Raw genomic sequence first — 19,332 nt, 5'->3', positions numbered from 1 at the left:
ACACATGATCTGCAATGTCATCCATAGGATTATCCAGTCCGAGAGGCAAAATCGAGGAATAAACATACCTTCGACGGGTCCTATGCAATTTTTGGACATGGGCAAAGGGAAACAACCCACTCTATCACAAATGGAGACTCCCCCAGTGAGTCCCATCGATCCCCCATATGTTGTTTCGCCAGGGTCTCAATGCAATCTGAGCCCACAAGTGATAGCTTTACTTTTCCAAGTCTAGATCATCTTTCCCTTGATGACACCATGGCTACCATGCCTACCCCAATGATGGGCATGCCAAGAAACACACCATGGACCTCATTTGTTAGTAAAGCACCACTACATGGTAGCTCAATGCCTGCAACAGTACCTACAAGTGTGTACCAATCGTATGCACCTATGGCTCACACTCATGTAGTCCCTACCCCTCCCATTGTTTCAACTACCTATGCTCCACAACCACAATACACAAGTTCTTATTCCCATGGGACTATACCGGCTAGCATTAGCATGTCACATCCCACGTCTGTTATGCCTAGGGCCACTCATATGAACTATGGACCACCACATGGCACAACATCGTACCCAACGTGGAACCCAAGGGCTTCCTATGCGCCAAGCCCAATGCCAATACCTACTCCACATGTAGTCTCTGGAGCACCTTCACCCACGGTGCCTGCTCACTTAGGTGACTTGGCAACATTTGCTCAAGCTATTGGTCGATCTATTGCTGAGAATATGCATAACACGCCTAATAGAGAGCCTAGAAGTAAGGCAGTACAAATAGCCAAGCTCACACAAAAATTTAGCGGAGACGAGGATGTGAGGAAGCATATTGAAGTGTTTGAACAAATATGCGATTCTCTAGGAGAACACAATGACCTACATAAGAGCAATGCTTTAAGCCTAACCTTAAGTGGAAAGGCTGGGGATTGGTATAGAACCCTAAGGGTGGAAGAAAAAACGATTTACCCTACACTTAGAAGTTTGTTTTTAAAAGAATACATACGAGAGGGAGTGCTTTGGGGTGTAGCCTCTCAGCTTCAGAAAGCCCAACGAGAGGAAGGAGAGTCGGTGAGAGACTTTATAAGTCGCTTGAAGCATTTGAATTCTCGTTGTAATCCAAATGAGCGCTTCAACAATAACCAATTGCTTGATAGATTCATTAGGGGATTATGACATGAGGATATCTACAATGGCCTAGTCATTAGAGGTATCACCACTTGGGAAGCAGTCACCACCAATGCGATCCAATTGGAGGATAATTTAATGATTCAAGGAGAAAGAGTGTCTGTTCAACCTAAATCTATTAGCTCACAAGCATCGGGGCATCAACCAATGACCCTAAAGCCTATTGCTAAGGAGCTAAAGATATCTGAGATGACTTTAGCAAATCTCACCAAGGCTATTCAAGAGAGTCTTAGAGACAATCGTGGGAAGTTTACTTGGTGACTTGACTCTTGAGGATATGTATATGCATTGCAAGAACCTCTATGTGTTAACCCTCACGACTCACGGACACCCTATTACCTACGACGGACGTTGTAACCTATGGCGGACATTGGATGTGGAAGGTATGGTCATCAAGCTAAGTATTGCATAGTATTTAAGCACGCGATGGCCAATAGACCAAGCTTAGGATGGACAGACACACCTCGAGTGCCTGCATTGATGCCGGCCCTAGCTCTTGAACAAACATCACAACATATGGTCCCTAGGGCCCAAAATGTTGTTCAAACAACACCCTTAACACCTCCAATGCTAGGACCGCAACCACCACATCCGAGAATCACTTCTGTGAATCAAGTGGGTTGTGAGTCATCTATTTCTTGTTTGGAAGGCTATGAGGAAGATATAGATCCTAATATTTCCTATGGGATGGATGTGCTTGAAGAAAGTCCACAATACTACATGGAGGACTATTGGGGACAAGTCAAACCTGTATATCAAGTAGCTGCTCTTACGGCAAGAGGACAAAATATCAATTACACTGCTAAGAGACCACCTCTTCAATGCTATGAGTGTGGAGGTCCCCATCGTGTAGCCGAGTGTCCTATTAGGCTACAAAAGAATGCCACACTAATGCAAACCAATCAAGCGAGCACGTCTACAATGCCGATACTCATGTGTAATCGATGTGGCATAGATCATTTGATTGCCCGATGTCCAAATAATCCAAATGCACCGAAGATCACACCATTAAACTTTATTGAAGTTACAAAGGAGCCATCACCAGGTACACCCGTGGTACCAGTAAACGTACTCACACGATCGATGCTCCAAAAACAAAATTATATTCTTGAGGAAAGAGACACAGCATCAATTGCCCAATCTCAGAAAGAGAAGAAAACACGAAGAAAGAGATCGCAAAAAGCAGCGAAGTCAGACCCCAGTTCAAAGACCAACATAGTGACTAGTGATGAACCCGTATATATGAACAAAGCTGAAGAAGATTCTGATTCAGGTGAAACCATGGAGACCAAAACGACCACTAACATAGAAACCAACAAGAAAGATCTTCATGAGCCACAATGGCTAGGATCCAAAAAGAAGATAGGAACTTACCCAAACCCAACAGAGGAGATTGAGCGAGCCAAGAAATTAAGGAATTTGGTAGAAGATACCCAAAGGGATCTAGAACCAGCACCTAGGAAGATCCAGATTACAGACACCGTGTTCCCTACGCAACAACAACCTCACCAAGTCCATAGACCCTTGGACATACCTAGTGTCATCCAAGAAGAAAGTGACTTAAAGTCATGGGAAAGTGGGCGTACTCACTTCTTGATGGAAAGAATGTTTACAGAGGGACTACCTGATCCTATCGAAGAAATGGAGATCCCATCTTCCCCACGTCAAGGGACTCAAGGCCAAAAGGTGTCGTTAAACATTGCCAAATTGATGGATTTCATGTCTTCAGAAGTTAGAACCACCATCATGTCCAAACTATATAAAGACCCTGAGCTAGTCTCAGCTCTTCGAGCCTTCCTCAATGGAGAACTGAAGTTTGAGTACCACAATTTGCACAGATGGATGGAGCTGGGGAGATGCCAATAGAGGAGGAAGACTTAGATCCACAACCCAACCTAGATGAGAACCTTGTTATAGAAGTACCTGTTAACAAGTTGGGACAATACTTTGAGGGTGATGAATCCAATGCAACCATACCAATCACTACTAAGGGATTAATTCTCAAGGGAATCCTTGATGGTGGTGCTGGGGTTAGCATTGTGACTAAAAATTGCTGGGAAACTATGGGAAGACCTCACCTTGCGACCACACCCATAGTAGTAAAGATGGCCAATGGGTCTATTGTTAAACCTATTGAGATGCTAGAAGATCTCAAGATCAACGTCTTTGGACATAAAATAAGGATTACCTTTATTGTTATGGATTTCTCCAAACACACTATGGCATAGGAGATGATCTTAGGACGTCCTTTCATGAGGAAAGCAAAAATGGTGCATGACTGGTCTAAAAACCATGTCTACTTGCAATTCCAAGATTCTGTCATTCGAGTGGATCTTATGACGGGTCGAGCATATCCTCTAGGAAATAAGTTTATAATTGATCATAGATCTGACACCACAGTTCACTCAGCCCCATTGCAGTATTGTTACACGTGTAAAGCGGACACTGATGTTGGGGAAGATTCTCCTTATATGGATGTACTACCTGGGATGACTGAGTCGAACAATGTGGATTGGGTCCACCTAGCAGTAACCATAGACACTTGGGGAAATAGGGGGACGACCTGGGTAACACCTGAGGGGCATGAAATGCCACCACTCGTACCCTTAAATATGCTAGAAGCCATGCATATAGCTTCTGACAAGACTCGTTCTAATATAACAAAGAAAACATACAAGTGGGTCCCTAAAGCTTCTTTAGCGACCATGGCTAGTACTAAAAAACAGAAGCCTTGTAAGAAATGTCCCACTCACTCCAAGAAATGTAAAGAAACGTTGCGTTGGATTCCTAAACGACTATTGGAAGCCCAAGGATACTATGAAGGAAATGATCAAATCTGGGTGCCCAAACGTAAATTGTACTCTTACCTGTCACCTGGCCCATGTAAACCCAATCTTGTGGCTTCAAAACAAATTTAAAATCATGGAAAGGAAAAAATCACGGAATGCGACACACCTGCTCCAGAGCTAGTTTGGGTACCAAAGAAAGAACGATTTGTTCCACCTAGCTCAAGAACAGGGAAAGCAAATGAAGCTTCTTGCTCTTCATGTAGTTCCTATACGGAAATAGAAGCTTCGACACAACCTCCACCTACCATTGTACATATCCATACAAGCAAGAAAGAGTTTGCACCTCCTGTTGTAGGTTCACCACCTACAACAATGTTGCAAATAAAATCATGGGAGAGTACCTTACCACCCTTGCAACTAGATGAAACACATAGGGCGATCGAAAACTATTGGTTAAAGCCTTCACCCATAACAACTTGGAACAATTGGTTTCAAAAGGTGACGACATCATTCCAAAAGGTATGATCTATCCAAGGAAGGGGGGAGTGTTTGCTGACATCCATCATTCACTTGCTTCCCTCTCAACCTTCCTCCCTGACCTCTCAATCTCCAATCCTAGGGAATGTATATATAAATCCTTATAGTAGTTCTAGCAAACAAACAAAAAAAGATTTTTATTTTTTTTTTATAAAGTAAAAGAGCAAGAGCGACTAGCAACGAGAGAGCACCCTATCAAATCCTACACATAAGTCTAAATTCACCATGTCACATCAAGCAACACACAAAAACAACTCATGTTTTAAAGACCTAATCAAATCTATCTGTATTCTCAGAGATGGCTAGTTTACCAGAGGCATGCGCTTCTATTTTTTATGAAAGGTACCCTTTTTCCTTTTCTCAAGTGTTTCACATCTGCTACCCTGTACTTTCTTGCGAATGGGATTTGGTAGAGAGACTTGCGCGTGAGAGAAATTTTGAGGAGTTAGAATGGCTGATACATCTATGGTAACTAGTGATCCCTACCCAGTAGCGAATGTTTCTCCGGTGGCACATGCTTATTCTTTTGCACAGGATGAGTATCCACGCATCGCAAGGTTCTTGATTAACACGCTTGCGCAAGAGGATGATGAAGAAGAAATAATAGAGACCGAGGAAGACTATGGCCTCACGGAAAATGATTTCGTTTATCTAGATGATGAGGATAGAGGCCTAGCCTTAGGGTGGCCACCTGGTTTATATAGTATTCTCTTTCCTTGATTCTAAAAGGGATGACAGATAGGTAGGTTAGGGGTCTGGATTGTGTTTTGAGTTTTTTTTCTAGGAGTTTTAATTTTTTCGCACTGACATGCCTCCTAGAGGTATAGTGCTTGTTTTTTGGATGTGTTAGGTAGGACTTATATGGATCTCCATCCACATGGCTGAGGACATCTACTTTGACGGAATGAGCAACTCCATACCTCCAGGTGTACTACTTTCCATGATTCATGTTGGTGGATATGTATAATTGCTAATAATGATTTTTCATGGTTTGTTTGAGTGCAATAGTTATGTTTGTTATCTGCCATTATAGATGTATAAATTTGTCTTTGCTTAAGTTGATGGAACTAGAGTTTAATCTTATGGATGAGCCTTGAGATTAGGAGACCGTGACTTTAGGTTAACTCATTTACTTGACCACTAGGCCTAGCTGATAAAATTATCTGAGTATTTGAGACCTTAGGAATGTTTAACACTAGGTTGGTAATGGGACACTTTTATGTCATGTTAAGTGACCATTTTCCTTGAATTATGTCAAGAGTTTCAAAATGGATTTTGAGGTGCTATCTATCTATAAAGTTGTCTCATGAGCTGAAAAAAACTCGACATTTTTTTGGAATATCAATTCCATGTTTAACCTTGTCCTTGCACAACATTTTACAACCTAAACTGTGTGAAAAAACGGGTCCTATTTTTGTCTTTTTTCAACTTTTTGCAACTATACCACTCTAGAATTCATGTTTGTGAGGTCTATAATGCTAGAGAACTATCTTTAGTAGTCCTCAACATGTCCTGATGCTTCTAGGGAGAAATAAATGTTAAAGTTGTAAGTTCTGACCAAATTACAGAAATTGTCAAATCTTGTTTTTTAGCCAAGTTTAGCTCTTCTATTATTTTTTTGGTGGCTTTCATGATATCCAAATGTAGTTTTGATTTTCTATGTCCCATATTGTAACATAAAGCTAATATTCCTTGAGTTTTGGGGCACCTAATACCCTATTTTGCATAGTACACAACGATGGTTGATTTTTTCTATTATAGAAGAAAACGAAACATTCTAGTATATCAAGTATAGCTTTTTCATTATTGCTAGTTTCTTGTGACAACTATATGCATTTTGTAGGTAGTAACCATATCTAGTCATAAGGATCAAATTTGGCTAGATATTCAATAGTTTCTATGGGATTCTACAACTCATAATGTTGAACCCAATTTTTTCATGTTTGCTGTATTTAGCACTTCATCTTTGTCCCCAAGATTCCCCTTGGTAAGATATGTATTATTCTTTTGACATGCTCCATGGCTCCTTATGAACCTAAAGGAAAATAGGCAACTAAGAAAACATGCATATATTATTTGTATTCAGCGTGGCTATAGAAACATTGATGATAGGTTTGCAGAATGGTAAAAATTCAACTTTTTTGTACCTATTTCTTTTGGCAAAACAAAAAATAGTGAGTGAGAAGTAATCATATGTTCTGATCACCAACCCATTCAAGCTAACTAGGGAATTTATCTCAAGTCCTACAAAAATCCCTAATCTTATTTTTATACAAAAAAACGTAAGAAATGACTATTTTGATGAAAATGTACTGGTCCATCAACTTTGGAGGCTTGGTGTGACCAAAAGATGAGAAATTTTACAAGTCTCTTATTTTTTCCATGTGTAGTAGGCCTTGAACTATAACCTCATGAAAGGATTTTACAAAATGAGTGGATCTACTATGGTTTTGGAGGTTGTTTTCAAAACCCTGAAAGGACACTTTTATGTCCTGTTAGGTTACCAACCCAGTGTTAAGGCATAGAGAAGCTTGCTCACTTAAACAACAAAAACACTAGTGAGAATACAAAGGAAATGGAAGCAAAAAACTTAAGTGCCACAAATGAAAAATCTAATGCTGGAAGAGAAATCCTGGCTTGATTTGGTACTTCACTCATATGTATTGTCTATGGTACTAGAGCCCTAGAGGTTCCCAGTGTGGGCGCTTTTCTTTGAGAAGCAAAAAGCCCCGGACATACAAAATAAGCACACACGTCAAATGATTGTGAACCAAAGTAAAAAAGAGAAAAAGAAAAAAATGAATGACATTTAAAAGACTTCCATCGAGCTTACAGTTAACATTTCAAGCTTTTGTTTGCAGTTGTGAGAGCTAGTTGGCTAATCAAAGCTAAAAAGCACAATTAGAGAATCTTGCATTTAGATAATCTTCTTAGCTTAGCTAGTACTAGAGTAGTTGTTTTCACCTTAGTCATAGCTAACTAATTGATAGACTCACCCATAAACCCAAAACTCTTGATTAATTAATTTACTCAAAGTGCGATTTATTTGTCCTTAATGGCAGTCTAACATTTCATAAATCTTGCATTTACTCATTTCCACATGTACTTTACATTCCCCTCATGATTTATGGCCATATAATTCTGCTTGCTGAAACAGTGACTTTGCCTTGCAGATTCAAATCCAGATGCTCTACAACATGGACATAACAAGCTTCAACTCAATAGCTTCCGAGGACGGAATATACATCAAGAAGGGGGGCATGTTAACCCTCACGGCTCACGGACACCCTACTACCTACGACAGACGTTGTAACCTATGGCGGACATTGTATTATTTATTTGGTAGAGTCAAGTACCGGGCTTGTCGGTCCAATAGGAAAAGGGTAAGAGTGATCACCGATGAGAGGCGCACTCTAACTGGAACATTCAAGGGATTAGTTGGCTAAGCATGGGCGCCCAAGTGTGAATGAGGCGAGCTCATATAAAAGTCAACTAAACCTAAAATTCACTCATTCTCTCATTTGCGCAATAGAAGAGTGCTCTTGCTCCATCTCCATCTCCATCTTCTTCTTCTTCAACTCCTTGTGTGTGTGTGTGTGTGTGTGTGTGTGTGTGTGTGTGTGTGTGTGTGTGTCTGTGTATGTGTGAGAGAGAGAGAGAGTGTGTGTGTGGGCGATCGAGCATTACGAAAGCACGGCGGCGGCGAAGCGGTTGAGCACGGCGAAGCGGAGGCTCCTTCTTCTTCGCGGCGAGGAATCCTCCACGAAGCAAGCGTAGAGCGGTGAGTGACACACCATCTCCTTCTTTGAGCTTACTAGTTTAGGCTTATTGTTTTCTTGGAGCCATTTGTGGCTCGCACACGGTGTATCGGCAAGTTCCTTGCATTGACACGTGCGACATACGCGCACACTATGAGCAACCCAATGTTGATAAGATGGAGTGTTGTAGCTCCCTTCCGTTTATGTCTCTCTTCTTTACCATTGAAGATGTATGCCGCGCGCTTGAGAAACTTGCTACTCGCAAGGCAGGGACCTTCAAGGTGTCAAGGCTGAAATGATTAAATGGACAAGGAAGAAAACACGATATTGGATATGCGATATGTTTAACCTTGCACTTCAGTATGGCATGCCTCATGATTGGAGTGCAAATTGGATCAAACCTTTGCACAAAGGAGGGGATGTAAACAATGTGAACAATTATCACACTATAATGGTTGGTTCTTTGATGGCAAAGTTATTTGGATGTATCATGGAGATGAAGATAAGTGAATGGGCTGAAAAGAATGGAAAACATGCGCTTGGCCAAGCAGGTTTTCGAAAGCATCATAGCACTATTGATCACCTTGTCACTCTTCGAGTTCTTATGGAAGAGTCTCGATTGAAAGGAAAAAAGTTGTATTGTTGCTTTGTGGATTTCAAGAAAGCTTTTGACATGGTACCGTGAGGAAATCTTTGGAGACGTATGCAAAGCCTTCAAGTGCCAAGAGAATTTATGCATGCAGTCTTTTGCATCTACCAAAAAGTGATATGCAGACTATGTATGGGAGATGGAATTTCAGAATTTTTTGCAAGCACCATTGGTGTCAAACAAGGATGCCCACTTTTCCCAACCCTCTTTGGGATACTCATTGATGAATTGGAATGCATGGTTCTTGATTTTATGCAGCAGGAAGGCATAGAAGAGATTAAGATCGGAAATGCGGTGATCATGCTTTTGCTTTATGCCGATGATGTAGTGCTCTTGGCACATACTTTAGAAGATGCACAAAAGCTTATGAGTGTATTGGAACGCTTTTGCCTACATAGCAGGCTGATCGTGAATGGATCCAAAACCAAGGTTATGCTTGTAAAGACCCTCAATGACGAAAATCCATGCATTGTATACAACAATGAGCAACTTGAAGTGGTAGATCACTTCAAGTACCTTGGCCTTCAGGTTCCATCCAATCATAAATGGAAGGATTGTGCAATGCATCGCTTGGAAGCCGGAAAGAGGGCTTATTATGCATTTGAGAACATGTGCAATGCTGGAGAGATCAAGTGTTGGGCTCTCAAAAAGTACCTCTTTGACACATTGGTGACACCGGTGCTTCTTTATGGAGTGGAGGTGTGGGGTGGAAGCATTGGGAAGTCTACTTGGAAAGAGTTTGAGAATGTCCAAAAGCGTTTTCTCACCAACTTTCTCCAAGTCAAGACACAAACACACTACATGCTCTTACTTCTTGACTCCAGATCGATTCCCATTGAGGTCTTGGGCATGCAAAGGGTTGTGGAGTACATGTGTAAGACACAACGTAGCCCTTTGCATCGACTTCCTAGAATCGCATATGAAGCAAGTCAAAAGGTTCAAAAGATATGCAAGAGCAAAATACTAAGTTCGGGGTGGATGCTTGACATCAACAAATGGTTTGGAAGATGGGATGCATGTCACTTGGTCAAGGATGCGTCGATCGACTCCCAAGTTAATGAGGCCTTTTTACAACGCCAATGTATCACGACTTGGGAGAAATCCGGAGGTTCTCGCTTCCGCCATTACACCACACACTTTGCCCCAAACTACTGAAGCGGTCCGGGGCGGGCAACAAGAAGAGCAACCTCTAGACACCCTTCAAGGCTCCCGTACTGCTCAATGGGGCTGGGGCCCAACACAACACAAACCAAAACAACAAACCCACAACCAAATCCCAACTACACAAGGGGCACCACCTAGTTTAAGAGCAAACTAGGACGCAAAAGAGGAGAACCGTTAGAGCAACCCACAAACAAGCAAGGAATTTACAATAACCCTAACGCCAATGAAACACTCTCACACACTAAAACACAAGAGAGAGAGAGAGAGGGAGAGAGAGAGAGAGAGAGAGAGAGAGAGAGAGAGAGAGAGAGAGAGATGGTGCTCGGGCAGCTTTGAAGTGTATCGTTAATGATCAAGCAAACATATATATATATATATGTAAGAAAGAAAGAGAAGGGGGAAGGGGGTGCTTGTTGCACTAATGCCTTCTTACAAATCTGTCATGACCAATCAAGTGAGATTAGTATTTGTTCAACATAGCCTGAGTAAATTACACCACAACACATCACAAGAGAAAAACCACCCCAATCACTGTCTTAAGGCCAGGGGAGTCCTCTCCACCCTGTCGCCCTCTTACAGCATGTGGGATTTATGGCTAAATTGATAACAATACCCAGAGACAAGCTATCAAGAACTTAAATAAAACACCAAGACACTTACACATCATTATTGTCCATGACTTCACGTAGGAAGGGAGACAAGGTATCCATGCTTAGTCCAAATTCACCCTCCTTGATTCAGCAAATGTTGGGCTTACACTAGTAGGAGAAATGATAGATTTCCTACTCTCAATTGAATGATCACTCTCTCTTACAATGGCATAGAGTTCCCTTGCTAATTACCCCTAATACAACACATACATATGCCTAATGCCAATGAGATTCCACTGAAGAGCTCCTTCTCAAGAGGTTGAGCTTGGCTTCTCAAGCTATAGCATAGTGCTCTTTCTTCTCCCTTTTGTGCTAGCTACACCCTCCTTTTATAGCAATTTTGAAGGCTAGGGTTACTCCTCTAACCATGGTTGGGTTAGATTTTCAGCAATTTACCTAATTTCTTTTGCTTGGAATTATCAAGAAGTTGGTGGGGAAAGAGAGAGGAGAGAAATGGAGGTGATAGGACTTTTCATAGTGGGTTAGTGTTAGTAGAGTTAGTATTTTTATTAATTTACAAATGGAATTGGATATTTACAATGGGAGTATCCATATAGGATACAAATAAGGCAGAAAAACTCTTAAGAGGTAAGAAAAGGTGGATTTCTTACAAGGTTGATGCTCCAAGTGTCTTGAGTAGGGCCAATTTTGACGCTTGTTGACGGTCCACTAGCTTTGACGGTACATTTTTTCTCCACTCTTGACCTTCCTTGAGAGACAAGGTAATTGAAGCTGAGTAATCAACCACCATGATGCTGTCTTTTAAGAGAAGAAGCTGAATTTTGTGGTTTTTTTTATAGATATGGGTAATTTGGAGGAGGAAAAATGAGACTAGGTGGTCAATTTTGGAATGGAATTGTGTGTGGGAGGTATGAGTTCACCATGGTTTCTCTTATTTTTCAAGGTTGAGGATAAGGTGAGTAGGGTGCAGAGAGGAGTGGTGAGAGAGGTGGGGATGATGAGTGGAGAAGTGTGTGTGAAAGAGAAAAATGATAAAGTGGAAGAGAGAGTCTGGCTGCATAGCATGGGAAAACTGGGGTCCACTAATAAAATCATAGCTCACAGCTCGTAGCTCAAAAAAATATGAAAAAATTTGAGGCAAAATTTCAGCCCACGAGCTACAACTTTTGTTTGTATCACCTTTTCAAATTCGGAGAGCAAGTGAACTTTAAAAATTCAGCAAAACCGACTATTTTTTTTCCCTGCACAAAGTCCTTGTGGGGTCCTTCTTTGGATGATTCTTTTGAATACCTCCAAGAGTGAGCCCTCCATAGTGCATGTATGCATGCCACCTACCCTTGACCTTACTTGGTAGTTCTATAATTGAAGATATTGTTGAGATCATGATATAAGTGAATAGGACAACTAAGAAAATCAAATATTGAGGGGTCTAAAAAATATGTACATGTCAAATATAAATAATATAAGTGGAAAAAATATAAAGGGGTCAAAAGAAATCTCTCATTATGAGGCTACCATAAAAAGATAAATATTTTTGGTGTTCTAATTTTTTAGAAAAAAAAAATAGATGTAGGAAGGGAAAAATCACAATAGTGAAAAAATATACACATAAGTAAAACTAGTTTTTTTGGATTTTTGTTGGGGTGGAGTTACACCAAATATAAGAGAAGCTTACATGAAAATATTTCTATATGGAATAAAGAGTATGAAAAATGGTAAGAAAAATTGTGGTATTGGTGAGGCAATGTATAGAGCATAAATAACACACACCTAGGTAGAAATATTTAAATAAATACCAAAATAATTATGAAAAAAATCTTTTATTTAGGCCCTATATACAAAGAAATATTTACATACGCATGGGCCATAATATACTTTTATTTTTTTTTATTTTTTTGGCTCAACTAGCCCAGTGACTAGCTAGCTGAGGGTTTTTAAGAAGATATGGAAAAAGCCCCCTAACTCTCAGACGCCTATGTACAGTAAAATGGTAGGGATAGCCATAGCGTTTGGGTGAATTTGGTAGGGTGAGATAACTCACTATGGCAATTACAGAGAGCGGAAAAACAGCTATCATTAGCCCTCCCCCAGGATGATGGTATATTCATGTACCATCATAAAGAATCTTTTCCAAAGAGAGTGCTTCAGAGTCCTTGACAAGATCTTCATTGTTTGGCCCCTCGGAATTTTGGTTTGTGTTACACTCATGCTTCATAGAACAATACTTACATGAGATAGTTGCCTTCTCCTCTGGTAGATCCTTTGGTAGAAGGCGACTCAAGTAAGGCTTCAAGCGATAGCCGTTTACCTTCCTGGAGTGCTCTTTCCCATTCAAGTCCATAAGTTGATAGTAACTTGAATTGAAAGCCTTCTTGACTATGTATGGCCCCTGCCATCTTGTTTCAATTTGGCATCAAAACGATTATCGAGTCGATTGTCATATCTTAGCACAAGATCTCCTTCATTGATGCCTTTGTCCTTCAGTTTCTTGTCAAGCTTCTCTTTTGTCTATGTGGCTTTCCTCTTATAGCACTCGTATGCTGCTTCTCTTTTCCACTCAAGCTCAGCTAAGGTAAGAAGTCGATCCATCCATGCTTCTTGAACATCTTGTGCTGATTTTCCATGAAGTCGCATTGTTGGAATGTTTAGCTCAATTGGCTGTAAAGCCTCTTGACCATAGACCAAGTGAAATGGTGTGAACTCCGTGGCTTCCCTATATGTGGTTCGATATGCCCACAAGGCACCATCCAAGAAGTCATCCCACAACTTTGTCTTGTTTTTCACCATCTTTCTAATGATGCCTACAATGACACCATTAGCTTTTTCTACCAAACCATTTGATTGGGGATAGTAGGGTGTACTGTGACGATGTAGAATGTGAAGTTCTTCACAGACTTCTGTGAGCAATCCCTTTCTAAACCCTAGACCATTATCAAAAACAATCTCCAAAGGTGTGCCAAATCTACAACAAATGTGAGTGTAGACGAATTTGCTCACTGTCCTCTCATTTACCTTTGCCACACTTTGTGCTTCCACCCACCTAGTCATATAGTCTACAGCCACTAGAATGTAGAGTTTACCATTTTTTGTCCTAGGCAGAGGACCCATAGCATCAATGCCCCACTTTTCAAAGGGTCCATTTGCAAGCACGATTTTCCTTGGACCATAAATCAATCTTCTATTCCCATTTACCTGACAATTGTAACAACTTTTACACCAATGTTGGACATCCACATGCAGACTTGGCCAAACATACCCTGCAAGCAAAATCTTCTTCACAGTTAATTCTTGGGGAAAATGACCACCACATGCCTCTTCATGCAAACCTTTTAGAATGGCTGGAATTTCCGCGATAGTTGGTACTCTTCTGCACACTTTATCCTTTCCTCTTTCATAGAGGGAGCCTTCTAGGAAGAGATACATGCTTGCCTTCTTCATGAGTCTCCTCTTCTCAGCTTTTGTGAAGTCTGGTGGAAACTCACCCTCCAAAATGTAGCCAATGATGGGAGCCAATGACTCCAATCCCTGGTACCTCGGTTGCTTCACAGCAGCCGCCACCATGATGACCTGCACTTCTTTCTTTACACATGCAATGGCTTGTTGTGCAAGTAAATCAGCATCTTCATTTTGTTTCCTAGGAATATGATATAATTGCACCTCCTCAAATTGATTAAATAGCCTACGGATGGTATGAACTTTGGCCCTTAGTCTTTCATTTTTGCATGCCCAAATGCCTAAAATCTGCTTCACAATGAGAAGTGCATCCCCTTTTACCATGAGACGTTGTATACCATGGCCAATGCATATTTTTAAACCATGAAGTAGTGTGTCGTATTCTGCTTCATTGTTGCTAGCTGAACTTGGTAGATTGAACTTCTCTTTCATGACCACCTCTCCACTTGGGTTGAGCAACACTAGCCCTCCCCCTGCTTTTCCTGTGGCTCGATGAAAAGCTCCATCAAAGAACAAGGTAAAAGCATTAGGAATATTTTTTGGTGGTGGCAATGGTAGGGTCTTTACTTCAGGCACCTTAATCTCCTTTTCATGCACCCTATAAGTGAGAATCCCTGCCAATTGTGCATGCACACTATCTTCTACCTTGAAAGAGTATTGAAACTCTTGCAACTCCATAATCCACTTTGAGATCCTAGTACTAAGATTCATTTGAGATGACACCCAAGGGAACAAATTCTCTGCGGTGAGGATTACAAAAGGTTTTGGGAGCAAGTAGGATCTAAATTTCCTTATCGCAAACATGAGAGAAAGCATCATGAGTTCTGCCTCCGTGTAGCCTCTCTCTAAAGCATTCATTACCCTACTAGAAAAGTAGATGGGCCGCATCCTGGTACTATAGGGATCTTGTTGTAACAAAACTGCACCAATTGTTTCTTTCCCAGCACTAGAGCTAACAAAGAATGTGTACTCCCAACAAGGAGGCATGAGTGTTGGTAGCTCTGACAAAATGGCTTTAATGTTACAAAAGTACTCTTCAAGCTCATCAGACCATGCAAATTCTACTTGTTGTGTCAACTTTTGCAAAGGATGAAGCAACTCCGAGGCTAAGTGAATGAAGCGTGACATATACTTCACCTTCTGAATGAAAGAGATGACCTCCTTAAGACTCTTCGGTGATGGGAGATCAATAAGAGCCTTTGCCTTTGAAGGATCCACCTCAATGCCTTTATAGGAAACCTTGTGACCGAGCAAGATCACTTCATCCTCACCTATGTGGCACTTGTCGGGGTTGAGTTGACCTCCCATGTCGTAGAGCTTCTTTAAACCTTCTTCTACCCTTTGTAGATGCAATGATTTTGAGCTATAAATGCAGAAATCATCAATGAACACCCTAATTGACTTTCCAAAGAATGCTTGAAACACCATGTTCATGAAACGTTGGAATGTTGCAGGAGCATTTGTCAGACCAAATGGCATGACTCTAAAAGCATAACAACCCCAAGGAGTGATAAAGTTTGTTTTCAATTGATTCTCCAATGCAATCCCTATTTGAAAGTAACCTAAGTAACCATCGCACACAGTGTACTTCTCATGACCAGATACCTCATTTATTATCTCATCCTGGAATGGGAGGGGAAAGTGATCTCTTTTTGTTGCCTCATTGAGGGGACGGTAATCCACACACACCCTCCACTTGCCATTTTTCTTAGGAGTGACAACAACAGGAGAGACCCACTCTGAATTCTCCACTGGATAAATGAAACCTGCTACTAGAAGCTTTCTTACCTCCTTGAGTAGAGCCTGCTCCTTTATAACTCCTAGCCTTCGTAGCTTCTGAGCTTTAGGTGTGGCCTCAGGCTTTAACTCAATCTTGTGTTGAACAACATCTATCCCACGCACGTCGGTGTAGTCTTTAGCAAAAAGCCTAGGAAACTTCCTTAGCACACATTTGAACTCCTCTCTTTCATCCTTTGTAAGTGTTGTTGATAGCATACCTTCGAGCATCCCTTCATCTTGAACACCTTTGTTCTCTTGAGGACCTACCTCCTCCAAGCCTTGGCAAGAGGTCTCTTGGTTGCTTGGCTTAAACCTTACCCCCATGACTTCGATGGAAGACTCCTCTTCAGTAATGCTGCCGCTACTTTCTTCTTCTGAAGTGCTATCGGTCCAGCCTTCTTCCGTCTCACTTTGAGATGATTCTTCATGGAGCTGCTCTTGGTGTTGTTCCTTCATGTCAAAGACAACCTTCTTATGATTGTCGTTCCTGCAAATTATCTTTCCACTCTCCCAATCCTGCAAAGCTCGCATTTTCATTAGCCATGGTCTCCCTAGGATAAATGGGTAACCATTTCCTTTGGTAGACATGACATAGAAATCCACTGCCTTCTTAATGCCAAAGGCCTCCACAAAAACATTTTTACAAATGCCTATACACCTAGCCTTGCTATTGTTTGCCATCTTGACTTTGATTTCAGGTGTCTCATGGATGTGCATGCCTAGTCTTTGCATGAGTCCCTCTGTCATGATGCAAATTTGTGCACCCCCATCCACTAGACCTTTCCTAACCAATCTTCCTTTGATGTAACAGTCTAGCACCGGTGTAATGTCCTCATTCATTTCAGCTTGTGCAATTTTTACAACTGGCACACTCTCTTTTACCTTTCTCCTAGTGCTAACTGCCCTTGTTAAATCCCTCCTAACTTGTGGACATAATGCAAGAAATTGAGGCCATGAAATATCAGGACCCTTACCTCTCATGTCTTCCAACAAGTTGTACGGAGCCATACCATGTCCAAGAGGGAAGTCTTGGAGGTTGATACGATGTCGATTCCTCTTGGTTTCCTTGGTCTCCTTTGCCTTCTTGCCTTGTCCATGGTCACTCTGTGATGTGACTCCTTCTTTCTCTTTACCTTTTCCTCGGCCACGCTTAATGCCATTGGCTTCCATGTCAACCTCATTTGAATTTGTCACCTCTACCACATGCACATTTGGATCTGGCAAAGGTGGAACTCCTTCTACCCCTTGTGGAGGTGGTCTTGGTCCATTTGGCCTTTGTAGAAGCCTTGGTTGTTGACCAGCTCCTTCTCCTGCATTCATCACTGGGTAATTCAAGTTAGGTCTCCCTGGCTCTCCACGGGGCCAAGGACAATTATACATCCCATGTCCAGACTCACCGCAATTCCAACATTTCAAGACTCTCCTAGTTCGTGGGTCTCGCTCTTCAGACTTCTTTTCTTGTCCCTTTGGACCTACAACTTGTGCAAGGTGAATTGACAAGCTGCTTAAAGATTCATTTAACTTCTCAATCACTTCCGCCGTTACCTCAGGAAGCTCCTTAGATGTTGATGCTTGTGACTTACCTTTGGGTCTAAGACCTTCTATTGGAACCTCCCCCCTTAAGCACTTGAGTTTCCTATATTTCTTAGAAGCCCTAGTTTCAGCTGCATCAAAGGTAGCAGGTGCACCCGCCTCAACTTTTACCTTAAGGTCAGGAAAGAGTCCGGCTATGAACCTCTCCTTCTTTAGAAATTCTGCACCATCACCAGGGTTAGCAACATTTCGTATCCATAGAGCCCAAAGACGTAGGAACTCTTGCTTGTACAAGTAGTAGTCATCTAAGTCTTTTTGCTTATGAGAAACAATGTCTTGCCATAATTTCTGAGTGTTTTGGGGATCAAAGAAGTATTTTTTGAAACGATTCAAAACTTCCGTGTAATTCCCTTTAACTTCCTCAGGCAAAGAGTCAAACCAAGTTCTAGCATCTTTCCTAAGGACCACCTCAAACATTTCTACACGTTCTTGATCAGTTACTATCCTCTTGATACGGCAAGACATCTTGAAATTCGCTAGAAATAATTCTGCATCCTCTCCAGGCTCTCCAAAGAAAAGAGGATATCCAGACATTTGGCGTTGACTCTCCATTGAATTGATTTCAAAGTGACGCGTTTTTGTTTTTTTCTTTCTTTAAAAGATTTACACAATAATATTCTCTAAATTACAATCTATTCTACAACAAAATAAAAATATTCACATCAAATGACCTATGATAATCAATAAGAGGTAGAATGACAGGGTTTGGTGACGCGAGAATTTCTCCTACTCTTTGGGCACCAAACATGAATACCATACATTGTTGAAAATGGATTTTTCTACTAATTGCAATGTTTACTCTAATGTGTGGAGTGAAATGAAAGGGAAAAACCTGTATTCCTGGGCCATTATCCATGGTCTATGCATGACCTAATTCTTAAAACAAAACAAAAATATAGACGTCCAAACTAAAGTCATACCTAATGAGAGGCAAAATAAAAGGATTTACTGATGCGTTTATCTCTACCAACCTAAGAGGACCTAAAATTCTACGAATTACTCGCTGAAATTGCAACTTAGTACTAACAATTATGTGTACCTTTTGCCTTGCAATGGGAATGAAGGGATCATAAAAATTCTTGTGATTCATGCAAGCTACTTAATTATGCTAAAGGTTGAGCCTTCACAAAAACATACACGAGTTGTTTTCCTCAGTGGGGGCACCAATTTGAAGCGGTCCGGGGCGGGCAACAAGAAGAACAACCTCTAGACACCCTTCAAGGCTCCCGTGCTGCTCAATGGGGCTGGGGCACAACACAACACAAACCAAAACAACAAACCCACAACCAAATCCCAACTACACAAGGGGCACCACCTAGTTTAAGAGCAAACTAGGACGCAAAAGAGGAGAATCGTTAGAGCAACCCACAAACAAGCAAGGAATTTACACTAACCCTAACACCAATGGAACACTCTCACACACTAAAACACGAGAGAGAGAGAGAGAGAGAGAGAGAGAGAGAGAGAGATGGTGCTCGGGCAGCTTTGAAGTGTATCATTAATGATCAAGCAAACATATATATATATATGTAAGAAAGAAAGAGAAGGGGGAAGGGGGTGCTTGTTGCACTAATGCCTTCTTACAAATCTGTCATGACCAATCAAGTGAGATTAGTATTTGTTCAACATAGCCTGAGTAAATTACACCACAACACATCACAAGAAAAAAGCCACCCCAATCACTGTCTTAAGGCCAGGGGAGTCCTCTCCACCCTGTCGCCCTCTTACAGCATGTGGGATTTATGGCTAAATTGATAACAATACCCGGAGACAAGCTATCAAGAACTTAAATAAAACACCAAGACACTTACACA

The sequence above is a fragment of the Adiantum capillus-veneris genome, chromosome 16 (assembly GCF_014529385.1).
Source record: "Adiantum capillus-veneris isolate H3 chromosome 16, ASM1452938v2, whole genome shotgun sequence".
NCBI lineage: Eukaryota > Viridiplantae > Streptophyta > Polypodiopsida > Polypodiales > Pteridaceae > Adiantum > Adiantum capillus-veneris.
Note: the sequence above shows the minus strand (reverse complement) of the source record.